Source organism: Neophocaena asiaeorientalis, unplaced genomic scaffold, assembly GCF_003031525.2.
Source record: "Neophocaena asiaeorientalis asiaeorientalis breed wild unplaced genomic scaffold, Neophocaena_asiaeorientalis_V1.1 scaffold79, whole genome shotgun sequence".
NCBI classification, from domain to species: Eukaryota; Metazoa; Chordata; class Mammalia; order Artiodactyla; family Phocoenidae; genus Neophocaena; species Neophocaena asiaeorientalis.
The window spans coordinates 3,584,632-3,601,490 of record NW_020175402.1 but is presented as its reverse complement, the minus strand read 5'-3'; positions in this window follow the sequence as shown (position 1 = coordinate 3,601,490).

Sequence of the window (16,859 nt, the reverse complement as noted above, 5' to 3'; positions counted from 1 at the left end):
GTAGTTGTGACACATGGGCTTAGTTGCTCCATGGCTGCTCCATGGCATGTGGGATCTTCGCGGACCAGGGCTCGAACCCGTGTCCCCTGACTGGTAGGTGGATTCTCAACCATTGCACCACCAGAGAGGCCTGTGGGGGCGGTATTATCTGATTAGCAGACAAAACTATACAATCACAATCCATAGCCTATTTTTAAATGGACATCATTCATACCCCTCGAGATTAAAGATTAATTGTCGCTTTAAATAGCTCAGGGTGGAGGAATCTAGTGCAGGCAGTTCTTAATGGAAACTTTAAAATGTCTATTAATGACAACATTAGTTTACCAGCTCTGAGCAGTTTTTTGTTTTTTGTTTTTTTTTTTTTTGCGGTACGCGGGCCTCTCACTGTTGTGGCCTCTCCTGTTTCAGAGCACAGGCTCCGGACGCGCAGGCTCAGCAGCCATGGCTAACAGGCCTAGCTGCCCCGCGGCATGTGGGATCTTCCCGGACCGGGGCACAAACCCGTGTCCCCGGCATCGGCAGGCGGACTCTCAACCACTGCGCCACCGGGGAAGCCCAGCCCACTTTTTTTTTTTCTTTTTTGGCTGCACCACACAGCATATGGAATCCTAGTTCCCCTACCAGGGATCGAACCTGCGCCCCTTGCATTGGAAGCACAGAGTGTTAACCACTGGACTGCCAGGGAAGTCCAAAAACATGCCACTTTTAGCAATCCAGTTGCCCTATAAGAGAGAGCTCTCAACTCCCAGATTCTTGTGATGACTGTCAACAATGATAAGGCTCCAAGAAATTGCCCAGTAAGCTACTTTCAATAATTCCTTTAACTCAAGAATGAAAATTAAACTAAACTTAAATGGAGAAATTTCTACCATGTTGATAGATACCAGAGCAACTCTACTTTTTCTTTCTTTTTTTTTTTTTGTGGCTGTGCCATGAGGCTGGTGGGATCTCAGTTCCTCACCAGTGGTTGAACCTGAGCGATGGCAGCGAAGGCCCCGAATCCTAACCACTAGGCCACCAGGGAACTCCCTTCCCCCCATCCCCCCAGCTCTATTTACTTTAAAACCACCGTGATACATGAAGAACCTCCTCAGAGTAATAAAAATATCTTAGTAGTGGGAGTTTCCAGTCAAGTTCAAAGAGTTCCTTTATTGGAACCCATAACTGTTGGCTCTTTCTCTGAAAGTCATACTTTTCTATTATGCATTACTACCCCTGTGAATTTCCTAGGTAAAGACCTGCTTTCTATAGCTATTTACTATTTATAATAGCCGAGAAAATGGAAGCAACCTAAATGTCATCAACAGATGAATGGATAAAGAAGATGTGGTATGTACACACATACACACACACACACACACACACACCCCGATGGAATAGTATTCAGCCATAACAAAGAATGAAATTAATGCCATTTGCAAGCGGCATGGATGGACCTAGAGATTATCATACTAAGTGAAGTAAGTCAGACAAAGAAAGACAAATATAGTATGATATCACTTATATGCGGAATCTTAAAAAATGATACAGGGACTTCCCTGGTGGCGCAGTGGATAAGACTCTGTGCTCCCAATGCAGGGGGCCTGGGTTCGATCCCTGGTCAGGGAACTAGATCCCACATGCGTGCCACAATTAAGAGCCCTTGTGCTGCAACTAAGGCGCCTGTGAGCTGCAACTAAGACCTGGTGCAACCAAATAAATAAATAAATATTTTTTATAAAAATGATACAAATGAACTTATTTACAAAACAGAAATAGACTCATAGACAGAAAACAAACTTATGGTTACCAAAGGGGGAAGGGAGAGGGGAGGAATAAATTAATAGACACACACTACTATATATAAATAGATAAACAACAAGCACCTACTATATGGCACAGGGAACTGCATTCAATATCTTGTAATAAATAACCTATAATGGAAAAGAATCTGAAAAAGTTATACATATATAACTTTGCTGTACACCTGAAACTAACACAACATTGTAAGTCAATTATACTTCAATAAAAAGTTGGTTGTTTTGGGGGGAGAAAAAGATCTGCTTTCTAAATTACAAGGCCAAATAAAATTTTCCTCCGGAGAAATAACCTTAGACTTTCCAGACTCATCAGACACTGAAGCATTATGTGTTCTCCAAGCCCAAATTGATTGTCCAGAGGAGACTACTAAATTCCATAAAAGTATAGATGTTATAGATCTCTCTGAAATCCCTGATACTTTTTATCAGGGATAAAAAGTATTAAAATTCAGAATGATCCTTCTAAATTGCTTCCTAACTCACCTCAGTACCCCTTAAAGCCTGAAGCCCTATAAGGGGTCACCCCTATAATAGAAGATTTATTAAGTCAGAGGGTAATTATCCCCTGTATCAGTTCTTTCAGTGCTCCTATCTTGCCTTTAAAGAAGCCCTGTAGATGGGGATGGAGATTTGTATAAGACCTTAGAGCCATAAGTCTGTGATACTGACGTCTCCAGGGGTACCAAAGCCAAGTACTTTGTTGGCAGATATACCAACTGAATCCAAATGCTTTACAGTTGTGATCTTATGCTCTGCTTTCTTCAGCATCCCTGTGGACAAAGTAAGTCAATATTTATTTGCTTTTACTTGGAGAAATCAAGTTGTATTGGACAGTAATGCATCAGGGATTTACTGTGGCTCCCCCACACTTTTCACAAATTTAACATGAGGGTTTAAACACTCTGCTGCAATTTCTCAGAAATTCTACCTTGATTTAATATGTGGATGATTTAATATGTAGGTATCGATTCAACATATCTGTTACAACGACTGGCTTATAAAGGCTGTAAGGCCTCAAGATAAGCTTCAGTTACCACAAGAGATGGTTCATTATCTAGGTCATGACTTCTCTGCAAAAGGAATCTTTCTGTCTTTAGAAAGAATAAATACCATTCGGGACTTCCCTGGTGGCACAGTGGTTAAGACTCTGCAGTCCCAGTACAGGGCACCCAGGTTTGATCCCTGCTCAGGGAGCTAGATCCCACATGCATGCCACAACTAAGAGTTTGCATGCCACAACTAAAAGGTCGCATGCCACAACTAAGGAGCCCACCTGCTGTAACTAAGACCCGGCACAACCAAATCAATAAATAAGTAAATATTAATAAAGTAAATAAATACCATTCAAAATTATCCTAAACCTGTAAGGATTCCTTGGACTTGCAGGATATTGTAGGTCCTGAGTCTCATAGTTTTCTTTATTGGCTTCCCCACTCTATGAACTAAAAATAGCACTCAGGAATCTCTTCCTTGGGAAATAAAACATAAGGAAACCTTTACTGAACTCAAATGGGCTTTACAAAATCCTCCCACATTATTGCCCCCCAAATGTACTAGACCCTTTGTATTGTTCATCCATGAATGGAACAATCTGGCTTTAGGAGTCCTCACTCAAGAACATGGAGGAAAAAATAGACCTATAGCCTATTACAGCCTGCAGTTGGACCCAGCAGTCAGGGCATATCCAAATTGTTTAAAAGCAGTAGCTGCAGCAACAAAAAATTGTAGTCTTCCTCGGAACTTTTTCAAGGAAATGATTCATACCTACAGGTTCCTCATGCTGTAGAAAGTTTACTAAAAGCATTCACAGCATTTCTCAGTCAGGAGACTAACATCTTAGGAGATTCTGCTCCTTCCTGTGTTCTTCAAACCTATGCATTCTGCGCTATAACTCTTTAAACCCTGCTACCCTCCTGCCTTTACCCAACAAAGGAGAGACGTATAACTGTGTTGAATTGGTTCCTCAAAATTTGACTCCTAGATTAGATTTACAGGAAACCCCACTAACCAATCCAGAATTAATACTCTATGTTGATGGCTCCTATGCCAAAAATTCTGCAGGAAAGTATCAGGCTCTTATGTTGTTACTGCCCCAAATGAATGATTAGAAAGGAAAGTTCTTCCCCAATTTAATTCAGCACAACCTGCAGAGTTAGTTGGCCTAACTCAAGCCTGTGAGTTAGCCAAAGATAAAACTATAAATAGGTATGACCAATAGAGAGTATGCTTTTGGAGTAGTCCATGATTTTGGTATACTATAGAAACGGAATTCCTAACATCAAATGGCATGCCTGTAAAAAATGGACCTCAGAGTGCTGAGCCCCTCTGCACTATTACAGCCTTCACAAGTTGCTGTCAGAAAAGTTGAAGCTTATACAGATCAGACCGTGAATATCAAGGAAATGTTATAGCTGACTTTTATGCTAAGGTTGCAACTCAAGAGATTCAAAATGTACCAAAACTCTGTAACGAATTAACTCCATAAAATTGACGCAAATCAATCACTTATGATAACTTACTTAACAGACAAGCAAGTGTATCTATATTAGAAGACAAAAGTGGCACCAAGTAGGATGAAAATTTGTTATAAAAAGAAGACTCGGAGGCCCTGAGTAGCCACCTGGTGTTTCCTGAATCCCTCAAGTTGCCACTTTTGCGAGCGCTCTATGACTATTCACCATGGAATTGACAAAATGATTCAAATTATGAAAAAGTATTGGTGGGGTAACTGTTTTAAGATGGTGTGAAACATCTCTAATTAATGTCTAACCTGCCAATCACATAACCAGGGTAAGTCCATTATAGTGGCTCCAGAACTGCTCCCTCACCATCTGGACCATTTGAACATTTACATTTGCGCTTCATTCATTTGCCTCCTTCTATGGGCCATCAGTATGTACTTAATAATAGTATGTCTGTTTTCTAGATGGGTAGAAGCTTTTCCATGTTGGAAAGCTGATGCCACCACTGTAGCAGAGAAATTATTAGAAAATGTTTTTCCCCTTCAGGGAATCCCAAACTTAATTTATTTTTAAAATTTTATTTATTTATTTTTCGCTGCATTGGGTCTTCGTTGCTGTGTGCAGGCTTTCTCTAGTTGCAGTGAGCGGGGCTACTGTTCGTTGCAGTGCGCAGGCTTCGCTTGTGGAGCATGGGCTCTCGGCGTGCGGGCTTCAGTAGTTGTGGCACGCGGGCTCTAGAGCACAGGCTCAGTAGTTGTGGCTCCCGGGCTTAGTTGCTCTGCAGTATGGGATCTTTCCGGACCAGGGCTGGAACCCCTGTCCCCTGCATTGGCAGGCAGCTTTTTAACCACTGCACCACCAGGGAAGTCCCCAAACTTAATTTCAAGTGATAGAGAGATTCACTTTACTGGACAAGTTATAAAACAACTAGACAAGGTTATTCAAACGTAACGGCACTACCACTGTCCCTGTCATCCTCAATCTTCAGGAAAGGTTGAATGCACCAATAGCATTCTAAAATTAAAATTGACGAAATTAACTGAGACCCCAGGATTACCTCGGCCTAAAGCGTTACCTTTAACTCTTAAGACAATAAGATCAACACCTTTTGGAAGATATAAGTTGACGCCTGATGGACTTATATATACTAACAAATGTAATACAGATAGCTAGTGGGAAGCAGCCTCATAGCACAGGGAGATAAGCTCGGTGCTCTGTGACCACCTAGAGGGGTGGATGGGGAGGGTGGGAGGGAGACGCAAGAGGGAGGAGATATGGGGATATATGTATAGGTATAGCTGATTCACTTTGTTATAAAGCAGAAACCAACACACCATTGTAAGGCAATTATACTCCAATAAAGATGTTAAAAAAAAAATAAGTTGACGCCTGATGAAATCATTACTGGGTGACCCATGCCCTTAATGATAGAACCCCACCTGCTCATCCAGCTCTTGTGAACTCTGATATGACCAAGTACTGTAAGGCTCTAGTGCAATATTAGAAGCTTATTTCCAGGAGGTCAAAGAGGCCTTTAGAGACCCTCAACCGGATGAGGACTTTCTACCCCACACTTTGGAACCCAGTGACAGTATTCAGGAAAACACATCAACCAAAAGCTGCACTTGAACCTTGATGGAGTCCCATCAGGTTCTTTTAACCTCTCAGATAGTAGTCAAATTACAGAGTGTTGAACCGTGAGTTCATATCTTTCAACTAAAAAGAATGCCCTCAGACTCTTGGACCTGTCAACCTACAGCCGACTTAAAATTAAGGATACCAGGGAAAAATTTTCCCCAGAAGCAGACAACCACATGATGTAGACAACTTTCCCAAGTCAATGGAGCAAGACCACTGGTGCCAAAATTAATGTGCTTTTATTATTAATAATTCTATTAAGCCTTTACTAATGTTAAGTATAAACACCTCTTAATTGACACTGTACAAAAAAAAATAGCATCAGTGACTAATTAAGTAGAATGTTGGATATGTACCCAGATTGATGAAGAACCTGATGTATTCTTACAGTTATATCTTGCTAACAAAACAGTTTGGTATCAACCCAATGGATTATGGACACATTCCTAAAGCCTAACTAACCAGTTCTTGCCAATTATATTTCCTATTCATCCTCCAATAAAAGAAAAATTTCCACTTCATATTTTCAGTAATCAAATAGATTTTCTCTCTTTGGGACTTATCACTCCTCAATAGTGTAATGAAACTGTTCGGTTTAGATTTTCTTAACAAAACCCTAAAAGATTCTCTACCTATATTCATTACCAATACTATGACCACAATAAAATTTTCCTGACTGGATGTTCTCTAATCCCTAAAACCATGGCGAATTCTTCCTTCTGTCTAAATTCAGTAGTCCAAGCACTGCTTGCTCATGGTTCTTGTTTTTTTGTGGTTTTTTTTGCGGTACGCAGGCCTCTCACTGTTGTGGCCTTTCCCGTTGCGGAGCACAGGCTCCCGATGCGCAGGCTCAGTGGCCATGGCTCATGGGCCCAGCCACTCCGCGGCATGTGACATCCTCCTGGACCGGGGCACGAACCCGTGTCCCCTGCATTGGCAGGCGGACTCTCAACCACTGCGCCACCAGGGAAGCCCACTCATGGTTCTTGAAACCTCAGGTAACCAATCCACAAATTGCCCAAGCCAGTACCATCAAAATTTAGCTCTGTCCCTAAGAGGAGTGGGGCTTTATTTCCAATGCAACACCACCCTGTATCAGGAACTTCCCCTAAACTGGAATGGTCATTGTGGGTTAGAGCTATTAACTCCCAATAGTCAGAAACAAAAAAAATATCTGCACATGAAACCACCAATCTTGATTCATTTATTCATAAGATACCAGTTCATAAGAGAAATCCATGAAGCACCAAAACCCTCTACACACAATGCTGGATTCCTTCCTTTGTCAGAGCATTAATTCTTCATATTGGCACCTGTAAATTGGAAAAGACTGTTTTATATATCCCTAAAACTTAAAAAAAAAAAAGCTTCAGTGACACAGCTAATTCTCTCCAAGCCTTAGATACCAAGGTTTCCAGCCTTGCTTCAGAAGTCTTACAAATAAAAGAGTCTTAGGCACCTAACTGCCCAACAAGGAGGTGCGTGTATTGTCATTGGCGAAAAATGTTTCCATGTTAGTAAATCAGGAATTGTGACCCCAAATTTAAAAGATCTTAAAGGTCAGATGTTCATCTTTCGCCAAATAGGTGACACGGTTCATCCATTGGTTTCTTTAGTTAAGTCTTGGCTCCTGGGAATCTCTGCCCTAGAGAATTTTTCAGTCCTTGGTTATTATTCTCAGTCATCACATTAATTTCCCTAGTGTGTTGCATCTTCTCAAGATATTTAAATACCTTTCAGCAGCTACTCACGCATCAAATGATGTCCATCAGGGTTAGGCAACTAGAAGAATTCAGTGATCCAACCACCCATGTCTACCATGACTATACAACTGTCAGTAATAGTGACTGCACACAATCCACCACCACCCCCCGCCAAAAAAAGAAAGGAATTCCCTGGCGGTCCAGTGGTTAGGACTTGGCTCTTTCACTGCCAGGACCCGAGTTCAATCCCTGGTTGGGGAACTGAGATCCTGTAAGCCTCGTGGTGCGTCCAACAAACAAACAAACAAAAAACCAATCCATCCTACCAACGTCAACAGTGGTACCCAAGAGTAACCCTATACTAGAACATATACAGGAACAAGAACTTGCTGAGAGTATGACCAAAAGTGGAGACCAGCCTTAAAAATCCCCCGAGCAGGGACTTCTCTGGTGGTCCAGTGGCTAAGACTGCACTCCTGATGCAGGGGGCCAGGGGTTCGATCCCTGGTCAGGGAACTAGATCCCACATGCCACAACTAAGGTATCGTATGCTGCAACTAAAGATGCCACATGCGGCAACGAAGATCCCAGGTGCCGCAATTAAGACATAGAGCAGCCAAATAAATAAATATTTTAAAAAAAAATCCCCTGAGCAGACAAAACCAATCAGGCCATGAAAGGGAAACTTAATCTAGCTTATTTCGTGAATGTAAATGAAATTCAATTTATTTCTTGTAAATGCCTCTGATAATCATAAATGAAGTTTAAATTGTCTTCCTAAAATGGTATAAGATAATCACTTTTAACCAATCTCCTACTGTCTGGAAACCCCTATTGTAATAATCAATCATTGTAAAGGTTGAACAACTTCCTATTCTCGTGTTGTAAGCCATCCTGTAGGGACATGCCTCTGAGCTTCTTGCCACTTTCTATCTGAAGTCTACCAGTTTGCGAACTCTTCTTTTGTATGCGCAGTAAACTCTTAACATTTTACTTTGATCTGATTTTATTTTTGACAGGTCTTAACAGAAATGAGGGAGGCTTTCTAGAAAAAGGAAGAGTATTAGGAAAAAGTACAGAATTAGAGAAGTGTAGACATGTCAAAAGAAAAATGAGATAGATTAATTTGACCTCAAAGGTCAGTTGAGACCAGCTCATAAAGGGTTTTTTGAAAGCCCAATTTGAATTAGTAGGCAATGGACTCCCCTTAAAGTTCCTTTGCAGAGGAGAGGGAAATCATCTGAGCGGACCTTACAAATACTTTGGAATCAGTTACTAGGTTACACTGAAGTAGGATTAGACTATCGATCCAGAGACCCCGAAGGTACTTCTGTAAAGATGTAGGCAAGAGGTGTTAAGGAAGCATGGGATCCCTACAGAGAGAACAGGATGACTTTGCACTGAATTTACAGGGAGGATCTTATGGGAGAGATAAAAGACATAAACAGAAGAAACAATCAATAACCAGAGGAATCTATCATAAAATACAGGTATAGACAATTAGAGAATGAGGACGACTCAAGCTACTAACAGTGTGAGGTATGAACCTTCCCTCATGGTAAACACAATACCAGAAATAATAAAAATAATACTCTTGCCTCCAATGTTCATTGACAAGGAGGCCATTAAAAGCTTTGGCTTTAGAGCTAGATACACCTGAGTTTAATGCCTGGCTTGGATACAACTAGGTCTATAATACTGAACAAGTGATGTAACCTTTCCAAGCTGCAGTTTTCTCAGGTCTATAGCACTACCTCTTTCACTGTGGGCTGTGATGAGAATTACACGAGTATGGAAAAGGTACTGGCATAGTTCCTGGTACCTAGGAAAAGCTCAATTCATATTTGTTGAATGAATGAATATGAGCTAGTAATCTTAAGAGCTCTCTGGGGGAGGTAAGACCTTGGAATATATGTGAAATGCAAGGGGAGAAGGGGTCCCACGGACACTAATGGAGGGACAATAAAGCAGGGTGGATAAGGCATGGGCTTTGGAGGCAGATCTGGGTTCAAATATCAGTTCTGTCACTTATAATACTATGAGGAAATCATCTAATTCTAAACCTTGTGAACAGAAAAAAAAACTGAAGCAAAAATTTCAAACATCTTTTTTTATTGCAATAAAATGTACGTAACATACAACTTATCATTTTAACCATTTTTAAGTATATGGTTTTGTGGCATTAAGTATATTCACATTGTGCAACCGTCACCACCAGCCATCTCCATGGATACATGGATGTAAGTTACATTGTTGGTTTTTTTTTTCCTTTTTAACTTGGATTTACAGAAAAAATAAACAGTATAGAAGGTTTCATATTACACCCCCCACACAGTTTCCCTATGAACATTGTCATTAGTGTGGCACATTTGGTATAATTAATGAACCGATATTGATGCATTATTATTACTGAAGTCCATAGTTTATAAACTACAGATTTCCTTAGTTTTTACCTAATGTCTTTTTTCTGTTCCAGGATCCCATCCAGGACAGCACATTACATTTATGTCTCCTGAGGCTCCTCTTAACTGTGACAGTTTCTCAGACTTTCCTTATTTCTGATGCACAGATTTGAGGAGTACTGGTCAGGAATATTGTAGGTGTTGGTTATATTTTGTATGTAACATTTCATGATAAAAAATTACTAATCAGGGGGACTTCCCTGGTGGTCCAGTGGTTAAGAATCCATCTGCCAATGCAGGGGACACAGGTTCCATCCCTGGTCTGGGAAGATCCCATATGCCGTGGGGCAGCTAAGCCCGTGCACCACAACTACCAAGCGCGAGCTCTAGAGCCCGCGAGCCACAACTACTGAGCCCGTGTGCCACAACTACTGAAGCCTGCATGCCTAGAGCCTGTGCTCCACAGCAAGAGAAGCCACTGCAGTGAGAAGCCCGCACACCGTAATGAAGAGTAGCCCTGCTCGCTGCATCTAGAGAAAAGACTGCGTGCAGCAATGAAGACCCAGTGCAGCCAAAAAAAAAAAAAGAACCTAAGAGTGGTGATCATTAAAAAAAAGAAAAAGAAAAATTACTAACCAGGGACTTTCCTCGCAGTCCAGTGGTTAAGAATTCGTGCTTCCACTGCAGGGGGCACAGGTTCAATTCCTGGTTGGGGAACCAAGATCCCGCATGCCATACAGTGTGACCAAAAAGAGAAAAAAATTACTAATCGTGATAGCAATACCTGTTGGGCCTACCCCAAAACACACACGGACACACACACACACACACACACCTCCATGCTATCAATTTAGTGCAAGCCAGCATCATTTTTCACTCTAATCACTGCAGTTGTCTCTCTGCTCTATATTGGGCCTCCACTCCCCCCATCTTTTCTCCACACAGCAGCCAGAGAGGCTTTAAAATATAAATCAGCTTCTATTGCTTCTGGTCTCCAGATGCTTCAATGGCTTCTTTTCTTGTAGACTAAAATACACTACAGGATCCTTCATGCTCTCATCACTTATCACTCTTCCCCCGGCTCACTCTGCTCTGTCACACTGGCTTCCTTGTAGCCCCTGAAACACACCGCACTCCTGCCCTAGGACCGTTGCACCTGTCCTTTACCTGGAACGTTCCTCCCCCGCACAGCCACAGGCTCACTCCTCCACTCTTTCTAGTCTCTGCTCAGATGTCACCTCTTCAGAGAGGCATTCCCTCACACCTTAGCTTGCAGCCCGCCCCCCACAAGTTGTCCTCTTTCTCCGTAACTTTTTTTTTAATTCAAAATATCACTACCTGACATTACATTCTACAACTTAATTTATTTATTATCTGTCTCTTCCATTAGAATACAAGTTTCACGAGGCCAAGCACTTAATACAATTTGTTTATTGCTGTATGTTAGGCTCAAAGTTAACAATAAATATTGGTTACATTAATTAGTCAATAAAATACTTCTTTTTTTTTTTTTACAAGGAAGTTGGTTGTTAGGTGAGGTGGTTCACAATCTGGGACTCCTGAACTCCTAGATATCTTTGAAGGTGAAGGTTTTCTGAATTTCTAAAGATCTGGTCAGACTACAAGTTACTTACACGGGGATGGTTCATTAATGGATATATCTCCAGAACCTGGGATAATTCCTTGAATACACTGAGCACTCAATAGAGATACCCGTATTATAATTAACTGGAATAAAATTGGCAATGTGGCAAAGCAAAGTCTTTGTGATGGCAGCATATCTGAAAGGCAGAGGAATACTGAGAAAGTTTATGTACAAGGACAATAATCACACATTAAAATTATATAATGTTTGTTAATAACACTGTTATGGACTGAACTGTGTCTCCGTGCCCCACCCCTCCCCCTGTAGCCCTAACCCCCATTATGACTATATTTGGAGATAGAGCCTCTAAGGAAGTCATTAAGGTTAAATGAGGTCATAACAGCGGAGCCCTAATCTAATAGAACTAGTGTCCTTATAAGAAGAGGAAGAGACAGGTGTGCACAGAGAAAAGGCCATGTGAATACACAGTGCGAAGGCCACTATCTGCAAGCTAGGAAGAGGTCTCGAAAAACCAACCCCTCTAGTACCTTGATCTTGGACTTCCAGCCTCCAGAACTGTAAACAAATTTCTGTGGTTTTAAGCCACCTAGTCTGATTTCAGTCACTATGAGTGGTATCATCTTAGAAGGTGAAGGACAATGGAAGGAAGACAAGGAAGACACCCCATCCCGTGTTTTGGGGGTGGCTTCAGATTCATTGTTTTATGTACTATATGGGAAGATATCTGTGAAATAAAATTGTATCTCAGTTGTAAATAATCAATAGATTGGTTCTCTTTCATTCAAATAATGTTCATAATTTAAAAGTCCTGGAAAAATAAATTCACAATCAAATTTTATATGTGCAACTACATTGATACAAGTTAAACCTCGGTAATTGGACAGCTTGTTCATTTTTTAAAGTGTTATGGAAACATAAAGGACCTTGGTCTGTCAGAATTTTCATTAAAAATAATACTTTGGCCAAACCAAGATTCCCCACAGTAATAACCTACATACAGCCATATTCAGTGACTAAATTGTGTTTATGCTTTTCTTAAGCAATGGCATTCATTTTGACCATTTATCTAAACAAAATGTGGCAAACAGCAATAGAAAAGACAAACGTAACCCTGGGCTACGTTTGCAATCAATGCACAGAGCTGTGGCATTAGCTTTTGGAAGAGTATTTAAACACTGCCACACAGTGTCCAGCTGTGTGTTCTGCCCTTGGTCTCAGTGGAAGTCTGAATTACAAGCACTACCAGGTTCACAAGATTGTTAATTCTGCACAAACACCAAATGGACTTCAAAAAGGGAAGTATAAAAATCTTAAAACTCTAAAAGTGTATCCTAGCTAAAATTCCATGAAACACATGATTGTAGTTGTGACAAAGTGGTCTTTTTTTTTAACATCTTTATTGGAGTTTAATTGCTTTACAATGGTATGTTAGTTTCTGCTTTATAACAAAGTGAATCAGCTATACATTTACATATATCCCCATATCTCCTCCCTCTTGCTTCTCCCTCCCACCCCTCTAGGTGGTCACAAAGCACCGAGCTGATCTCCCTGTGCTGTGCGGCTGCTTCCCACTACCTAGCTATTTTACATTTGGTAGTATATATAAGTCCATGCCACTCTCTCACTTCGTCCCAGCTTACCCTTCCCCCTCCCCATGTCCACTACTGGGCATATACCCTGAGAAAACCATAATTCAAAAAGAGTCATGTACCACAATGTTCATTGCAGCTCTATTAACAATAGCCAGGACATGGAAGCAACCTAAGTGTCCATCGACAGATGAATGGCTAAAGAAGATGTGGCACATATATACAAAGTGGTCTTTATGAGCATGTTTACTGTTAAAGTAGAAGCCCTGCCAGAAAGACTTTATATATAATGTATTAAACTTATTAATGTTTGAGCTTTTTATTTTACAAATTTCATAACATTTTCTGTTTATCAGTGCTAATTTTATGTGATGGTACATAGGACCAAGTTCTCTAAAAGAATTTGTTCATATAAAAGTATATTTGCCTCGGGAATTCCCTGGCGGTTCAGTGGTTAGGACTTGCCACTTTCACCGATGTACTTCGAGTTAGGAATCATGTTTAATTGAGTTTTGTTTTTCCTGTAACTGGTAAAAAAGGATATATGGAGAAAATGCTTGTTGAATGAATTAATAAATGGATAATCAAGCACAGTTCAGAATTTTCGAAAGAAATTTCTAGAGAATACCAGATCATACAGTTACTGTTTACTTCTAGTTTCCTCCTTTTCTGAAAATAACATGTAGATGGACAGATTCAAAACTAGTTGTCAGCTTTAAATCCTTCTTTATTCAGCAACGTCATCCTCAAGAGGTACCCACAAAAGTGGGTACACATCTGGATTTGTGTGCTGTTTGCTTGCTTTTCCTGGCTTCTGAGTAGACACCCAAAAGCCAAATGACATGGTACAGGAGACTTCCTAACACCTCTCGATGGTGGCTGCAATGGGGACACGGTGGTCAGCTTCCATGGTGATACTGTAGATAACATCCTCCTGTGTTAAGTCTTCATGGCAGGAAACAGCTGTGTCAAGCTGCTACATCGAGGGGTGCCTCCTGAATAGCATTGCAAGCCTGGTATTTCCATGCCAGAGCTACCAACCCAAGAAACATTCATCTGGAGGAGCAGTAGGAATAACAGCCTAGTTATAGTGAGGCTCAGTAATCACAGGCAGTGGAGTGGTGAGCCCACATGGGGTGATGTTTGAATCAATGGCAGGAGTTCCTTGGGACATCTTGGAAGACAGGAATGTCACATCAGGCTGGAGTTTATTGATCTCTGTGTTAACTGCCTTGAATGCTGCACTGGTTGACTGTAGCCAATGATTCTATAGCAGCTCTAACAACAGAGATGTCTCATCTCAACTCATCTCTGATCTAAGATCAATGAATATGTCTTCTGCGTCAGAATTCCTCTTTGCAGCTCTCACTCTCTAGATGAGCTCCGTGGTTGCAAGTTCATCTTATCCTGTTGTCTGAGAGAGCTAAGCTTACTTCCTGAGCTACTATCTCAGGTACTTTGGAAGTAACTCCTCCAGTAGTGCTGGAGTCTTCATTGCAATCAGCTGCTCCAAGTTGTATACCGGACACGGCTCTGTTGACCTTGAAACATGTATTAAGAGCCAGTGGAGTAGCTCCACTCTGCAACTGTTCTTATGTTTTTGGAATCTGACTTTGGTTCCAAAGCATAGTTTTTAGCGGTGGAAAAACTGGATACCACATGAATGTCCATGAATAAGCAATAAGGGATAAAAGATTAATTTCTGGTTTTTCTAGACAATGGAATATTAGATAGCTGATTGGAAATAAATTAGATCTAAATGGTTTGTCTTAAAGGATATTGATTATAAGAACAAGTTTCAAATCAGTTTGTTTAGAACGAGCCCATATTCATAAAAAATACCATATGCTTGTATATTTGAAAGAGTTTGAAAATGTTAACGTTGGTTACTTCTAAGTATGGGGAAGAAGAATGGGGACCTCTTTTAGAGGATTCCATACTTCTAGGGAATGGATTATTAGCTTTTACTTTATATATCTTTGGATTTCCTCACCTGTCACAAAATTCGCTGTTATTAAAATTAATGAAAGAATTTAATTTTGGTAGGGGAAAGGACTACTAAATTTTTCTTAACCTATCCTACACCATCTAATACAGTAAACATTCTATAAATATTTATGGAAGGAGATATGGGGGAGGAGGAACAGGTTAAAATATGTTTCACAGTGCTAAAAAGATAACCCTTAAAGCATTAATTGTATGATGAAGCATTGTAGAACCTCTAAATGAACAGTAGGAGGGAGGAAGAAAGAGATACTTGATTAGGCTGGCAGAATAAAATGGGAAGAAGTGAAAAAAGCAAAGTATTATAAAATAAATAATAGGTACCAATGGAAAAGATAAGATCAATATTGCAGTTACTCCAATAAATGTAAATGGGTTGAATTTACCTATCGAATGACAAAATCTTTCATACTGGGTGTAAACACTCAGGTAGGTGTTATTCACCTAACTAGATGTTGTGTACCTTTCAAAACACATAAAACAAAGTAAACCTTTAATAAAACGTGGTCTTGGGTGGCCTTGGCCTGCAGTGGCTTGCAGCAGGATTTCGGTGTCCGGCCTGAGATTGAGGTTGGGCAGCGGCAGTGAGAGCACTGAATCCTAACCACTAGACCACAAGGGACCAGTGGCCCAGGACAAGGCCCTGGCCCATCAGCTGTATAGAAATGAAGTTCCACATGGAGACGGAAAGTAGTGAAGCAAGTAAACTGTTTATTAGGAGGAAAAAGACTACAGTACGTGCGGATAGACACACGGGCGGGCTCAGAGAGTCTTGCCCTCCTGGCAGTTTGAATCACTTTTATGGGACATTTCCTCCGGGTTTCCTTTGACCAATCATCTTGCTTTGCCTTGTTCTGAGTCCGTATTTGGTACCTCTCACCATCCTCCCCTGTGTGCGTGTGCCTCTGTTAGCCAAGATGGATTCTAGTGAAGAGGCCTATGGGTAGTTGGCATCACTTACTATGAGGTGGCACCCCCTCCCTTTTTGAACTCCAAGGAACCTTTCTGTGCATGTGTAGTCGGTGAAGTCTCCTTGACTTCAAGAATGAGGAATACGTGGTCTTTTATCTCTTTTCTGGGCAGGGCCCAGCCTCCTCCATTATCCTGCTTTTATGGAGTTTCTGCTATTATGGAGTTTCTGTCCACAGGGGAGAAACTGTTCAGCCTGGGGCTCATCTATCTTCTGCCTCAGAAGGATACTATTTGCAAGCCACAAGTACCATCAAAATATTTTAGAATACACCTAGCAAGACAAGTACAAGATGTGTATGGAAAAAAGCTACAAAATTTTGGTGAATGTATTAGTTTTCTATTGCTTCAGTAACAAAGAGCCACAGACTTAGTGACTTAAATCAATCCCAACTTATTATCTTACAGTTCTGTAGGTGACACGTCTCACTGAGGTAAAGTCAAGGTGTCAGCAGGGCAGAGAGTGCATTCTTTTCGTAAACCTAGGGGAGAATCCCCAGCACTGCTCCTTCAGGTGTTGGAGGAATTCACTTCTGAGGTCATTGGATTGAGATCTCTGTTTCCTTGGTGCTGCCACCTGGGAGCCATCCTTAGCTCCTAGACGTCTCTCAGGGGTCCTTGTGGAGACCCCACATTTCAGAAGCAGCAATAAAATGTGGAATCCTTCTCGCGCTTTTAATCTCT